Raw genomic sequence first — 13,258 nt, forward strand, 5'->3', positions numbered from 1 at the left:
TGCAAGAGATTCTTTGCTAGCATGGCTTGTATTACCATTAAAATGATTTAACTGGAACCTCCGCTCGGCAGCATTGTAGGTGACATGTTCCCTAGCTGCGGTGTATCCAAACAGATTGTTGCGAGGCCTTGAATAAACATTTTCTAAGTCTCGCTCTGAAGCAATTTACATCAAGCAGCATTTATTTCATGGGTGCTAACTAGTTCTTGTGTATTACTGACAGAGCAGGCAATGTTTTCTATCAAATCAGATGGGTGTAAACAGAATGCCTATTAATAATGTGGCACAGAGCTGACTAAATGCAATATTTATGGCTCATGCATATGAAAGTCTCATAGACAGTTTGCTTATAAAGAGCAAATGAATCCTGCAGTTAATGCTTGAATTTAATAAGAGAACAAGTATAATTCTAAACATTTCTCTACAGGCATACCTATCCACACGCTTTCATTCCTCTTGTAATGTGAAGAATTGATGCTTTTGTCAGAATAGGCTGAAGGCAAGGCTCACCAAAGTAGGTTTTAGAGGTTTAGTGCCAGGGTCAATATGATGTAGGAAGGAATTAGACTAAATCACTCAAAACTGAGCAAAAGGAGCAAATTCCTAGGTTCCCTAGTTTTTTTTTTTTTTTTTTTTTTTTTTTTTTTTTTTTTTTTTGTGCATGTCACTGCATTAAAATCCTGAGTTCATCCGTTAATTTCAGTGCTAAGTTTAAACTGCCCTGAAAGGGAGCAGGACCAGGTCTTGGCCTGCGGTGTGCTAAGCACCTTCAGGCTGGACCCAATCCAAACCCCAGGTCTGCAGAATGGAGATGGAAATGTCATGGAGCTTCAGTTCGAATATTCTTGCTAATTTGTATGAAAGCAAAAGGAGCAGAGTTCTAAAAACAGCTTCTAACTCTCATTTCTACTGGCACTGCTGCTATCGATCGTGTCCAGAAAGAGGGATGGAAAGACACGACAGAACTGGCAACAGTCCTGAGCCATGGAGTTTGGATCTCAACCCCAATCCAAACTTTGCCGAAGAACAGGAGATTTTTGTATCTGGAGGTTTGATTTAATCTTTAGTACGTGCATGGAAAATCCGTAGGGCTGGAGTGGGGCTTCTCCTCAATGGGTAAGATCTGGATGTTCGGTCTGGGATGACCAGCTAGGTCAGAAACGTGGTGAGAGGGTGGCCTCAGCAGCATCTGCTGGGGAGTGGAGGGGTCTCCAGCCATAGGAACCTGCAAAGCAAAGGATATTCCCAGTGCTCCCAAACACAGCTCAGCTCAAATATCTCCTCTAGCTTTTTTTTCCAGAACAGTCGCTCTTTTTGGTTGTTCAGTCATCTGGAGCAGGTATAGTACTTAAAGTGATTCACAAATGCTCCCATGAATTGACTGGAAACTTCAGTCAGCGCAAAGGTTTTGGTCAAATTGTGATAAGTGAGTTTGGTTAAATTGTGATTAATGATTTTTTTTTAGTTATTATTTTTATGAGTTGCAAACCCTATGAACTCTCCTAGCTTTTGTTTTCAACCAGATGTTGCACCTAGAAGTGAAAACAATTTTACTATTTGCTGGTTTTAGTTTGAAGTTCTTCAGTCTCTCCAGTCAGGAAACCAAATTTTTATTGTGTGGTTGAGCCAACTAGTATAATCGTTATTATTAAAATCAACTAACAAAAATATCATACTGTATAATTTGCAAAAAGACAACAGCTTGGCAAACATTTGTCCAAACTGTTTAGTAAATATGTTCCAGTAATGAGTGGTTTAGCAGGAAACAGGAGAGAAAAGACCACAAATAAAATCAATATTATTATAAATATTATTTGCCACAAGTAATTTGAAAACCTCTGTTTTCATCCAAAACATTTGCTTTAAATTATATGCTGACATATTCTGGAAATAACTATGATAGACTATTTTTAAAGTAATAGTACACAAAGGATTTTTTTTTCTTTATGTTCTTTTTCACATCGACAGTTTCTGTTTTCTGACGTGCTAAAATAGACTCGGATAAGGATTTGTGTGTGAGTATGTAGCCACTTTTATTTATTTATTTTCTGTTTTGGACTTCAGAATTGTGTGCTTTGGGGAGCAGGTGGTTTCCAGCACTTGAAGAGATCTGCATGTTAAATGAGTTATGATTTGCTTTGCAGGGAAGTATTGCTACATGTATTTTCATGAAATTCCTTTCAGGCATCTTCTTGGGTTCACTTCCAAAATGTTATGAAAAAGTGATTTGCTTTCAGAAAGGAATTGCTCAGCTAAAAATAATAAATATGTTACAGCTAATGTGGAAACTAAATATGTCAGAGGTGATGTGGAAAACATCAGAGCAGACTGAGCTGAAAGGATAAATGATCCCAAGAAGGAGTCAAATGAAGCCACTGCAGAAAATCCAAATTTTACCAGAGTCAGGACAGTGTGGAAACCACAGATGAAAGATCCCTGCTTCCTGCGTAGGCTTCAGGAGAACCCAAACACTTTCTGTGGCTTGAGGGAATGAGTTAGTTTCTGCCTGGACAACGTATCCTCATGCATCCCATTTCTGGGCAGAGGATCCATATGGCAGTGGTGCCCCAAGCCCTGCAGCCCCATCAGAAGGTGGCCAGCTGTCCCATGGATGCTTGTGCAAACTGGGAATGCCATGTTCTTGTAGTTTTGGTGGCAAACACACAACCTTATCCAAGGTGACCATTTTGTGAAAATGCAAACCAAGAGCTGCAATTTCATCACCACCCTATGTAAATGGCTGACAGTCCTGGCCCCATCAGCATACGGTATTTGTACTGCAGGAGGTCCCTCATGGCTAGATGCACTGTCATACGTGTATGCTGTTTTCCTGGTTTTACCAACAGATATCATATTGGCTGAAGTCTGAATGACAGCTCAGATGGGTGTCATCACTGCCTTTGGGAGCATTCATCTTACTAGACCTCTCAGATCAATTCTCCAGTTTGGTTACTGAAATGAAAATTAAACATCCTACCCACCAGGAAAACTAATTTGAAGATACATTTTTAACCCCAGAGCAATCTTTTACCTGCAAACTTAATTGTATTCCTTTAAGAAGATGTAATTAAGTATCCTCATGGCAGACCATCAGTTTTTACAAAGCATCTCTACAGCAGATAGACATCATTACTAATACAATTCGTGGAGGTGCAGGCAGGAAAATAAATTGGTTGTCATTGGGACATCATCAATATAATGAACGTCTGATGTAGACTGTTTCAGATGGAGCAGACATAGATGAGGGGAAAAATTGTTAATAAGAACAGCAGACACGACGTTGCAGACTATAGCTGTCTCATGAAATGTGATTTGCTGCCAGCACATCCCAGTAAGGAAAGTCTGGTTGACCTGTGAATAGATGAGAAAAATAAAGGGAAGAGACACTTTCAGGTACGTCCTGCGAAGCTCTGCTGAATCACAGAGTTTGAATCTTTGCCTTTTTTATTGCATCTCGGTAGTTACTTTCATTTCAGGCAGGAAATTGGTAGTTTGCCTGGCTTTTATTTCCATTTACCACTACAGCAAAATTGAACCTTTGATTTTTTGGAACTATACCGTCTCCGAGAGAAATCAGTAGCTAACATTGTCATGCAGACGCATACAAAGCAGAGCTGGTTCACATTTTGCAAAGCCTTCAGGGGAATTTTGACATGCAGAATGAATACCCAAATGCCCTAGGCTGCCTCAGGGATTTCCGGCAGCGTCTGCAGGATGCTGGGGAAAAATTCCAGTGTTGAAAACAGCTGAAAATGTTCCATGATAGTGTCCCAGCTCAGCACTCTTTAGTCTCGCTCATCTTACATGGATTTAAGCATGTGTTTGTTGTTAAGGGTAGATGCTAAGTTCAAGAGGAACCCCGTCCTTTCCAAGCAGGACCATAACTCCTCTTCTGACTCGTGAATCATTTGGGAAGCGAACCTAATTTCTTTCAAGCATTTTCTTCCAATATTTGTTAACAAGTTCAGACAGTGTACACTCTTTGATTCAATTCCTATTCATTTTACGTGATGGGTGATCTAAATCACACAATATACTTTCCTTTCTCTGTTTTCAATGACTGAAACACAATGATGGAGAAATTTTTCACTTTGTTTGCTTCCAAAATCTTTGAATGAAGGGTTGCTCATGTCAAAGGGTTTAGTGAAGGGATTTACGAACATACACAGATCCAAGTTTGTCAGAATGTGTGTGCGCTAAAACCCTACAAGTCAGAGCAAACTGCAAGAAGCCATACCATTAAAGAGCATCCTTATGCAACGAGAGCCACTTATTGCTCCATGCACACCTTGAGCTGATCAGGAAGCATAAATAATAAATTTCTCCTCATGAAACTCCTTTGGCTGGAAAAAAGCACAGTAGACAGCATAAAAGCTTATGTGGAACCTGAAAGAGATAGCCAAACCTCAACAGGATCAAAAGTTCAGGTAAACATCCTAACGCTCAGATACTAACCTGAATGCTGTCCAAACCCATCCCGGCCATCTGGGCCCGTATTATTAACCTAGTAGTGTCATGTGAAATGGTTTTCTCACAAGGTTTCTGATGCTTCCTGCTGTTTGACAGGCAGGAAATACCATCAGAAGAGCCTTTCTTGCTGTAGTTCATCATGTGCAGTATGAGCAGGAATCAGGAAGTGCAGAGGCAGTGCAAAAATGAAAAACAGCGTGCTGGGCTCGGAGGCAGGGGAGAGGGGATATCAAGGGGGAAGTTAACCAGGTTTGCTGATGCCACCGGAACAGGCCACTTTGGAGAGGCACCAGAACATACAGGAGCAGGCTGGGAAATAATGTTTCTCCATCATTAAGGGGCACAGAAGGATGAGGAGCTATGTTGAAATGAGAAGCTGCAAAGCACTATGCAGCTCTAAAACCAATTCTCCTCGTAACGATCCTAAATCAGTAACATTAATCTTGATGCTGTTGTTGCTCCGCAGTGTATCTGGCATCCTGGAAAGGTTCATCATCTGTTGATTTTTATTTATTTATTTTTCTTTTACGGGGTCCTAATTAAACACTGGGCTACCTGCTAGCCCACGCAGCATCGCCTCATTGCTCCTGGGTGACAGGAGCAGGGCTCGTCCCTGATGACATATTCAATGACATATTCAATGGTCTATGGCTGTGCTGTTTTGCTGCAGCATAAGCAAACGGAGAATTCTTTGTGTGCAAGTCTGAGGCTGCATATACATGTGTGTGAACTCTCTAAAAGCAAACAACTGGCCTTTATAAAGCCAAATTCCAAGCAAGTAACCAGCTCAGCAGCTGTGAAAGGTGTCTCTGTGTTTCATTGTTGATAAAAATGCAACCCACAGTGACTCAAACCTCAGGATGTGGTGGGAAGCTGAGAAGAAAAGAAAGATAGAGAGTGGGGGAGAAAGGGAAAAAAAAAATCCTTCTCAGGATGAGGAGTTCAGACACGCCAGATTTCTTTGGCGCAGACGTTGCTGTCATGAGCCTCGCAGACGTTTAACGTTTGATTCCTTGCTTGCTTTTCACTTGGCACCAAGAGTGTAGCGAAGATTTTGAAAACAGTATGGCAAAGTGTTTTAAATAGCAAGACTGGCCCTCAAGTGCCATAAACACCATCTCTTTCATATGCTACAAGTAAATAGTGTGGGCAGGAGCCCAGCGTGTGAGGGCTGTCACAGATCTGTCGTTACCCTGCATCTGCTCCCTGTGACCAAAACATTGATGATCATTTCCCTTCCTCCCCTCCGCTCCAGCCCCTTCTTCAATGCCTCTGGGAAGGCAGAAGGCAGCTGCCTGAAGGACAGGGACTTGGCGTGCGGAAAGGGAAAATCTAGTTTGGAAGCTGAATACTAAAAGTAGGCATTAATTTCCTATCAGAGAAGTGAAGTGTTCAAATTTGCTGTGCTGCTTTTGCTTGAAAGGTATTTACCCAGGTATCAGGACTACTAGATGTGCTGTGTTCAGTTGAGGTTAAGCTTTTGGACTTGTTCTGAGGCCCCAAAATTTACTCCACCAGCTCCAGCCATGTGGCTTAGGCACAGCTTTTTCCTGAAGCAGCAGAAATGACTTGAAGCTTGGTGGCCTCAGTCCTTCTGCTGTGATGCTGTTGTCAGATATTTAGCTACAGGAGTACCATATCAGGCATGAGGGGGGAATGAAGCTATCCCATCACAGATAACATCTAACTAGCAAAACAGATCTTTTTCCTACTGAACATATGTTTCCTTCACTTGCAGTGAAAGAGGAGTGCAGCCACAATAAGAATGATCTGAGAGCAGAGCAGTGTAAGGGTTGAAGAAAACAAGAAACTGAGAAAACTGCGTGAAGGCTGTATGGGCTTGTCTCTAGCATTTACTGAGGGAATAATACAGGATCTCCTGTCAGGTCTAATCAACCTTTTGAGTTGACAGTTGCTGATTCAGCAGTGAGACACAGTGCCTCTTCTCCAGAGGAAGATTTAGGAGCTTAACCTGAGTTTCCGCGGCACCGATTTTCACATTGCTGATGACTGAGAATCCAGGAGCTACTCAAACAAGGAAAGTAAAAGGTAACTAAGAAAAACAAGTCTATTCTCGGTAGACTTACATTGCTACACCTTGTTGATCAGGGCATTACAGAGCCCCATGAATGGAGGAGGATTGGAAACGAATGCTCTGTTGTCAGTGAAGAGAGGTTAGGCTTCAAAGGCTCGTTTGGAGCAGGAGCCAAACCAAGCTGCTCCACATCATCATCACTGATGATGCCAGCAGTGGGAGCTCGATGTCCCTGGGGTAAGGTCTGCCTCTGGGAACAAAAAGTTGCACCCAGGTGCTTTGTATCTCCAAAGACTTTGAGCGAGGCATGTGAACAAGCCCTGGGTGGCTGTAAAGGACCAGGTACAGGAATAATTGCAGTGGTGCTCTCCGGGTACCTCACCAGTCACTGAGACCTGAAATAAGGCATGTGTCGTGGTCTTCATTGGCCAATATTTCAGAGAGACGGAGCTGCTCCAGGGACTGCTCACAGTGGGCACGTGGAGGGGCGACGTGCTGCTTCTCTGCTTTTGGCTCAGCTCTGAAGCACTGTAACCGCATTTTACAAAGCTAAATGAGAAATATTCATTTCAATATCAAAGATTCAAGTGTTCCCATGTTCACATATGTATACACGTACATGTGTGTGGATGCACCACATGGATAGTACAAATCTGTGAGTTAATTGGTGCATTTCCTGAATGACTGTGGTTTTTTAATAGTGCTAGTCCTTTATCTCCACAAATGAATAACACTGTTGGATCTGATCTCTAATTATATTCTGAAGACCAATAAACCCCTGAACCTTTCTGGATGTCTTTAATTAGAATAAAATGCAAACAAAACAAACAAAAGAAAACAACCAGAGTGGTTGCTGGAATCTTGCTACGGATTTGCTGGTGGTTAGGAGCAGAACTGGGTGAACTAGTCACAGCAAATATCTCATCATCTGAGACCTTTCTAACTTTTCTCAGTATCCTGAAAACAGGTTTTATTTTTTGTATGTTTATATTCTTTGAATTTTTTTGATACATACTTTGTATAAACATGTTCCAACACACTGGCTGGTAGTAAAGTAGTTCTTAGCTGTATGCAGGGCTGTTAGTGGTATTTGTGTGACATTCAGTAGGTCTTGTAAATCATGTGCTTTATATAAACTGTATATGCTTATATGTGGATAGCTGAAAACATCATAAAACATGGTGAAAATTCAGAGACTTTTAGGTGATCACATAGGCATTTGCCTATGGTGTCACAAAGATGTGAGAGTGGGGGGACAGCATGACCTAGTGTTATTTTGTTGAGAAGGAATGTGTGTTTTTACTCCCTCATAAATGTTTGGTGTTTTTTTTTTTTTAATTTATTTTTCCAAATTTAATGTTTTAGCTCACATTTGATGATGTACTGAGTGTTGAAAGATATTTTACCTTTCCTCATTTCTTGTTCTATTGATTTGCATAAAGACAACGTAACCTCTTGCTGAAATGCATCTGTCTCTGGGTGAAGCACTCTATTTAACTCAACCACAGAAGCAAAACAGATCTAGGCCTTAGACAAAGAAGCAAAACCAGGAAAGAATTGGATGGAGAAGAAGAATTTGACTTGGGAGTGAACTCCCAGAAAGTAGCATGAGATCTTCAAGAAAGCAGAGGAATCGGAGCTCATTGCATGTGAATTGCCTAAACTGCATGTGAGCTTTAAGGAGAGCAGTAATGAAAGAATAAAGTGGCTTACAAGCTACATCAGCCCTGGAAAACAAAAACATTTCACAAATGGTTTCATCTTGTTTGACTTGTGATACCCAACAGTAGTGTGCAATTATTTCTTGTCCTAGTTGTTTTGTTGTACCTTGGAGATGTGAAGTTTTAACTTTAAGCCTGGTTAAAGAGTAAAACAAGGGAATGCAGCTGTTTCTAAATTAACCCTTAGCTGAGCAGCAGAGTTTTCTCAGGCTGTTTTGAGGCGAAAAAAAAAAAGTTTAAATGTTTGCCTCAAGGGCTGGAAACCTATTTTTCAGGCTGTTTAACTTTTGTCATCCTCAGTGCATCTGTTCAAATTAGCTTCAGACAGTGAAATAAATAAGAAATATTGCCCAAGGGGCCTTAGTTTTGTCAGAAAGGACTTTGAAAAAAGTGGAGAAGAAGAAAAAAATACAAGCCTGAATCAAGAAGGCCTGCTGAGTCTTTTTCTGACAAGAAATCAAAACTGACTGAGGTTAAGTTCATTCAATTATTACAAACACTCCAGTGTACAAGAAAACCTATAATTTGATGACACTAGATGAAACATTCAGGCCAAGATGTGGTGTGAACTTCCCCAGGTTTGAAGTCAAAGTTTCAGCAAAGAAAAACTAATGCCAAGTAAATCTGGGAAACAAGATCAGAGAGGAGAAAAAGAAAAGACGAAGGAAAAGAGATTTCCTGACAGTACAGAATGGCAAGATGTAACCGCATCTCCTCGTGTTCTGAAATCTTCCCTGCTGCCCATGGTTTGACTCCTGGCGGGCTGGCAAGGCCTCTATTTGCAGTAGATGAGAAGCACAGGATAACTCATGTGCTGGCCTCTCCCAGAAGGTGATGGGTCTCATTTAGGTGTCCTACATATCCTAACCAGCTGAACACCAAACAACCTTCCTGAAAATGAGAGAGGAGAAGGGAGATCCCTAGAGCTGTTGCTGTATCTCCTGCCTACATCTTCCGGCCCTGCCGGCAGAGTGGTGCCAGCAAGGCTCAGGGCCTCTGGCAAGGCAACTGCTTTTCTCCTTGTCTGTGCATCAGTCCTGCCTTTCTGGGTGCTTGTCAGTGACCGCCTGGTAGTGCAAGGCACCCATCTGTGGCACAGATGAGCACATGCCACGAATAAGCTCCTAATTAAATATGGTGGTTAAGGAGGATGATTTCTGATAGCAGCTCTTTGCAAGCAGCAACTTGACGTGACTCCCTGCCCCCAGTCTCTTTCCATTTTCACCCCAGTAGTTTATTTCTTTCCCTTGCTCACATACTTTCCTAAATGGTCTTTAGTACCAGGTATTTAAGTCACATGTTGTTTCATGTATTCTCCAAGTGGATGAATTAAACTGTTATTAACAAGAGGAGCTTATCTATTTGCCTTTATTCAATCTGGAGTTTGCTAATACATCCATTACCCTTATATCACAGAAAACTATTAACAGACGTGTTTGTTCATAAAAGAATTGGTTTATCTTAGTTAAATGCTTGTATCTCATAGCACAAAGCTCAGCCTGCACACCTCCAGTCCAGAGTCCTGCAGCAGCTAAAGCATCCTTTAGATCGAGTGGGAAAGGCACGCACATAAGTGATGTCATTTCAAAAATTATTCTGGGTGGCAAACGTTTCTCACTTTCACTGATGATTTTTTTTTTCTAAATGGTAAATGAAAATATATCTAAAATCAGCATGGAAATAGTCAAAAGAGGCATGAGCCATGTTTTTGTCTAATTTACATCTCCAGGATATTTTGTGAGAAATAAAATGCAGTTCACAGCTCCCTCTGGCAAGCACTATAACTACAGTTAGTGTTTCTAACTATAAGAATAATGAGGAGAAGGAAGATAATAATGGTGGCCACTGGTTTGCACCCATTTTCTGCTGGAAAAGAACTGACTGTAACAGGATGAGCTATCTGTTCGACCTCCTAGATTTATTCCTCTCTCAGAGGTAAAATAGGTCAATATTCCATTATAGTCCAAATATTATTAACTTTCTTTCCCCATATATTTTGATATTTCATTGAAAAAGCCCTGTGAAAATCAAAATCAATCTTCAGAAAAATTACTCATTCCAGCTGTAATTTTTAAAGTTTTCTTAATCCATATTTTATTATTTTTTTCCCTTCCAGGGTTCCTTGATTCCATGTACTTCGCTTTCTCAACATAAAGAAAAAAAAAAAAGGAAAGAAAGAAAGAAAGAAAACAAAAGCTGAGGACTCTAAATGGAAGAAAACAGCAGATTCTGGTGCTTGTGGTTATTTTTGTTGAAAAAAAAAAAAAAAGTAACATAACATATTTCCTTAAACAAAATATACATTGCTTTTATATTTATTGCAATGCCAGTCCCTTTTTGACAAGAGCCACTCTGGAAAGGTGTGTCTATCCTGGAGTTTTGTTGGAAGCTGGATATCCAACCATTTGTCTGTGTATTTTAGCCCTTTCTTTGGGACAAAAAAAAAAAAAAAAAAAAAAGAAAGGAAAGAAAAGAAAAGAAAAGAAAAGAAAAAAGAAAAGAAAACATCAAAGTGCCAGAGTGTGAGGGTATTTTCTGGGTAGAGCAAAGTTCTTAGCAGGCAGCCACACATATTAAACCAGAACTACTATAAATGTCTTGTCCATTTATTCTGATTGCTCTAACACAGAGCATTCACTGTTTTATGCCGCCTTTTCTGACAGAAGAGAAACTGCAGTAAAGGAAAGAAATTTCTTCCGTCTGTGCCCAAGGTTAAGGCAATCTGTAGGAAAGAATGAAAATGACACAGAGAAATGAGTATCTCATTTCAGCAAGGTCCGAATTGTTATCTGCAACATTTTGGATGATTCAGCAGGTTTCGTGGCTTTTTTTTTTTTTTTTTTTCCTTCTTCACACAAGGGTTGTTTCTGTCAGAATGAAAGCTGGAGGAGCTGAGCTTGTTAGTGCCTCTCACATCTTTCTCTGCCATGCCTGAAGCTGCAGGCGTGATTTCCCTCTTGCTGGCTCTGGGATAAATCAGGTGTAGGGGCGTGGGAGGTCCAGCAGTGGAGAAATGCTTGTGGGAAACTGGGCTGAGAAGAGACCCATCCTTCACTCGGAGTTACATGAATCTAGAGCTCCACAGAAAGCTACTTCAGAGGCTGAGGATTGGGAATAATTAGCACATTTTAAAAAATCCATAAGCAGCACAGCTACTTTTCAGATAAAAGGCTGAATTTTTGGGCTAATGGCAAGGGCAATGAATAGAAGGGAAACAAATAATACCGCAAAAAAGAGCTCCTTCCAGGGAGCAACCTTTCTTCTTTTCCCAGCTTGCGCATGGAAATCTGTTGCTCTTCACTGGAAAATAAAGCTGTGAATGCATTATTAAAAAGCAAACCGATCAATGTCTTAACCTCTTGATTTAAACGTGAGAGCAGAATTTTTAGGATTAAGAATATTAATTGTTCTACTGATATGTGATATTTGTTGCTTAGGGTCAAAGGTTTGAAAGTGGGCTCAAATTTTTTAGTAACAATCTACTACAGAGGCAATTAATTATAAGCAAAAAATGGATGCAAGAGGGGAGAGAGAAAAGGAACAGCTGGAGTAGATAACAGAAAGAGAAGGTGGAGGAAATGAAATACAAAAATACATAAAACCATGTTTGCTTTAGAGGAAACGAGGAGAAAAGCATGAACTTGGGTTCTTTGAAAATATTCTTGCTGATAGGAACCTGGAATTTTTATTCAGCAACATTTCTTTCTCCAAATGTATCATCTTTTTACTTGAAATCTCAGGTATTTCACATAATTTACCTCTTAAGGAAGCTTCATTCTCTGCTCTTCCCCCCGTCATGTGGGACAAGAGCCAAACCATCTAGATTTTACAAAAAGGGAATGAAAAGACCAAATCCATAGCAGATACCATTGATAATACGCAAAAGGATAAAATCACATTTTCATGTTTTTGTGTTGTTTGTTTTTTTTTTTTTTTCTTTCTTTTTCTTTCTGCCATTTTCCCTTTGAGATTCTCTGAGGGAAGGTCAACAGGGACATCCCTTGAATAGCTGGTAGTGGCTAGAAAAGGTAGTGCAGAAATGATGACAACCCAGACTGACTCTTTACTTTGTGCTTTACCTGTGCTACAGCTCACATTTATGGAATTAATCCTTCTGTTGCGGACATTGTTTGTCAAAGAGGGTTTCACAGGAGCCCTCACCATCCCAGAGCTGTGTAGTGACATGTTTAGGCAAAATCAGTTATGGAGATAAAATGGCTGACACTTCAAACTGTTGTTTGAAAACTAAGTCTGGGGTCAAAGTTATAGGTAAAAAAGCTGAACGAGCTGCTGAAAGATATCCCCCAAGGGAAGGAGATCCTGTCCAGATGAAGAGGTCACTTCATTTGTAAACCACTGGATGGATAATAACCCCTGGGTTTGAGCATCAACAAGAGAATAAAAGACAAATGACGCTATTTGATGCTTATTTCCAAATAAATGCAGGTTTGTCATGCACAAAACCTTCACCCTGTCTCAGCAGGCAAATCTTAGGGGGCAATTTCAGGGCAGTTTTCTCTGGTGAGTGTTGGTTCCAGGCTTATGAGGGATTTTGCTTCAGTTGCTTCAGCATCAGCCCATTCTCGAGTTTTGTACTTAATGATACTATGCTGTGGTGAGCAAACCTCTTTGTAACAATTCCTCACAGATTTTTGTAAAGAGACTTCTTTAAGTTAGAGGTAGACCTACGGTGTTTCTTGTGGACTGTGAAGGAAGCCTATGGAGATGTGTCTCTACTGCCTTGGCACATGCCTGGGAATAGCGTGAATGCAAACAGGCTGAAGCTCAATTAGCCAGGATGGAAAAGATATCCATGAAGTGATTAAAGCGTTTTACTGGTATGCAGGGATGGACACAGGATTCTGTCTGAGAATGGTTGAATCTGCCCGCTTGTGGGCAAGAGAAATGTGAAGATGACCTCCGTGCAGCTGAGCTGGAAAGGCTTAAACAGCACCAATCAATCTGCAATCAAGCGGCTGAGAGGCATAATTAGCCAGATTAATTAGGCCATAAAGGCTGTGGCAAGAGTCAG

The sequence above is a fragment of the Cygnus olor genome, chromosome 11, assembly GCF_009769625.2.
Source record: "Cygnus olor isolate bCygOlo1 chromosome 11, bCygOlo1.pri.v2, whole genome shotgun sequence".
Taxonomy (NCBI): Eukaryota; Metazoa; Chordata; class Aves; order Anseriformes; family Anatidae; genus Cygnus; species Cygnus olor.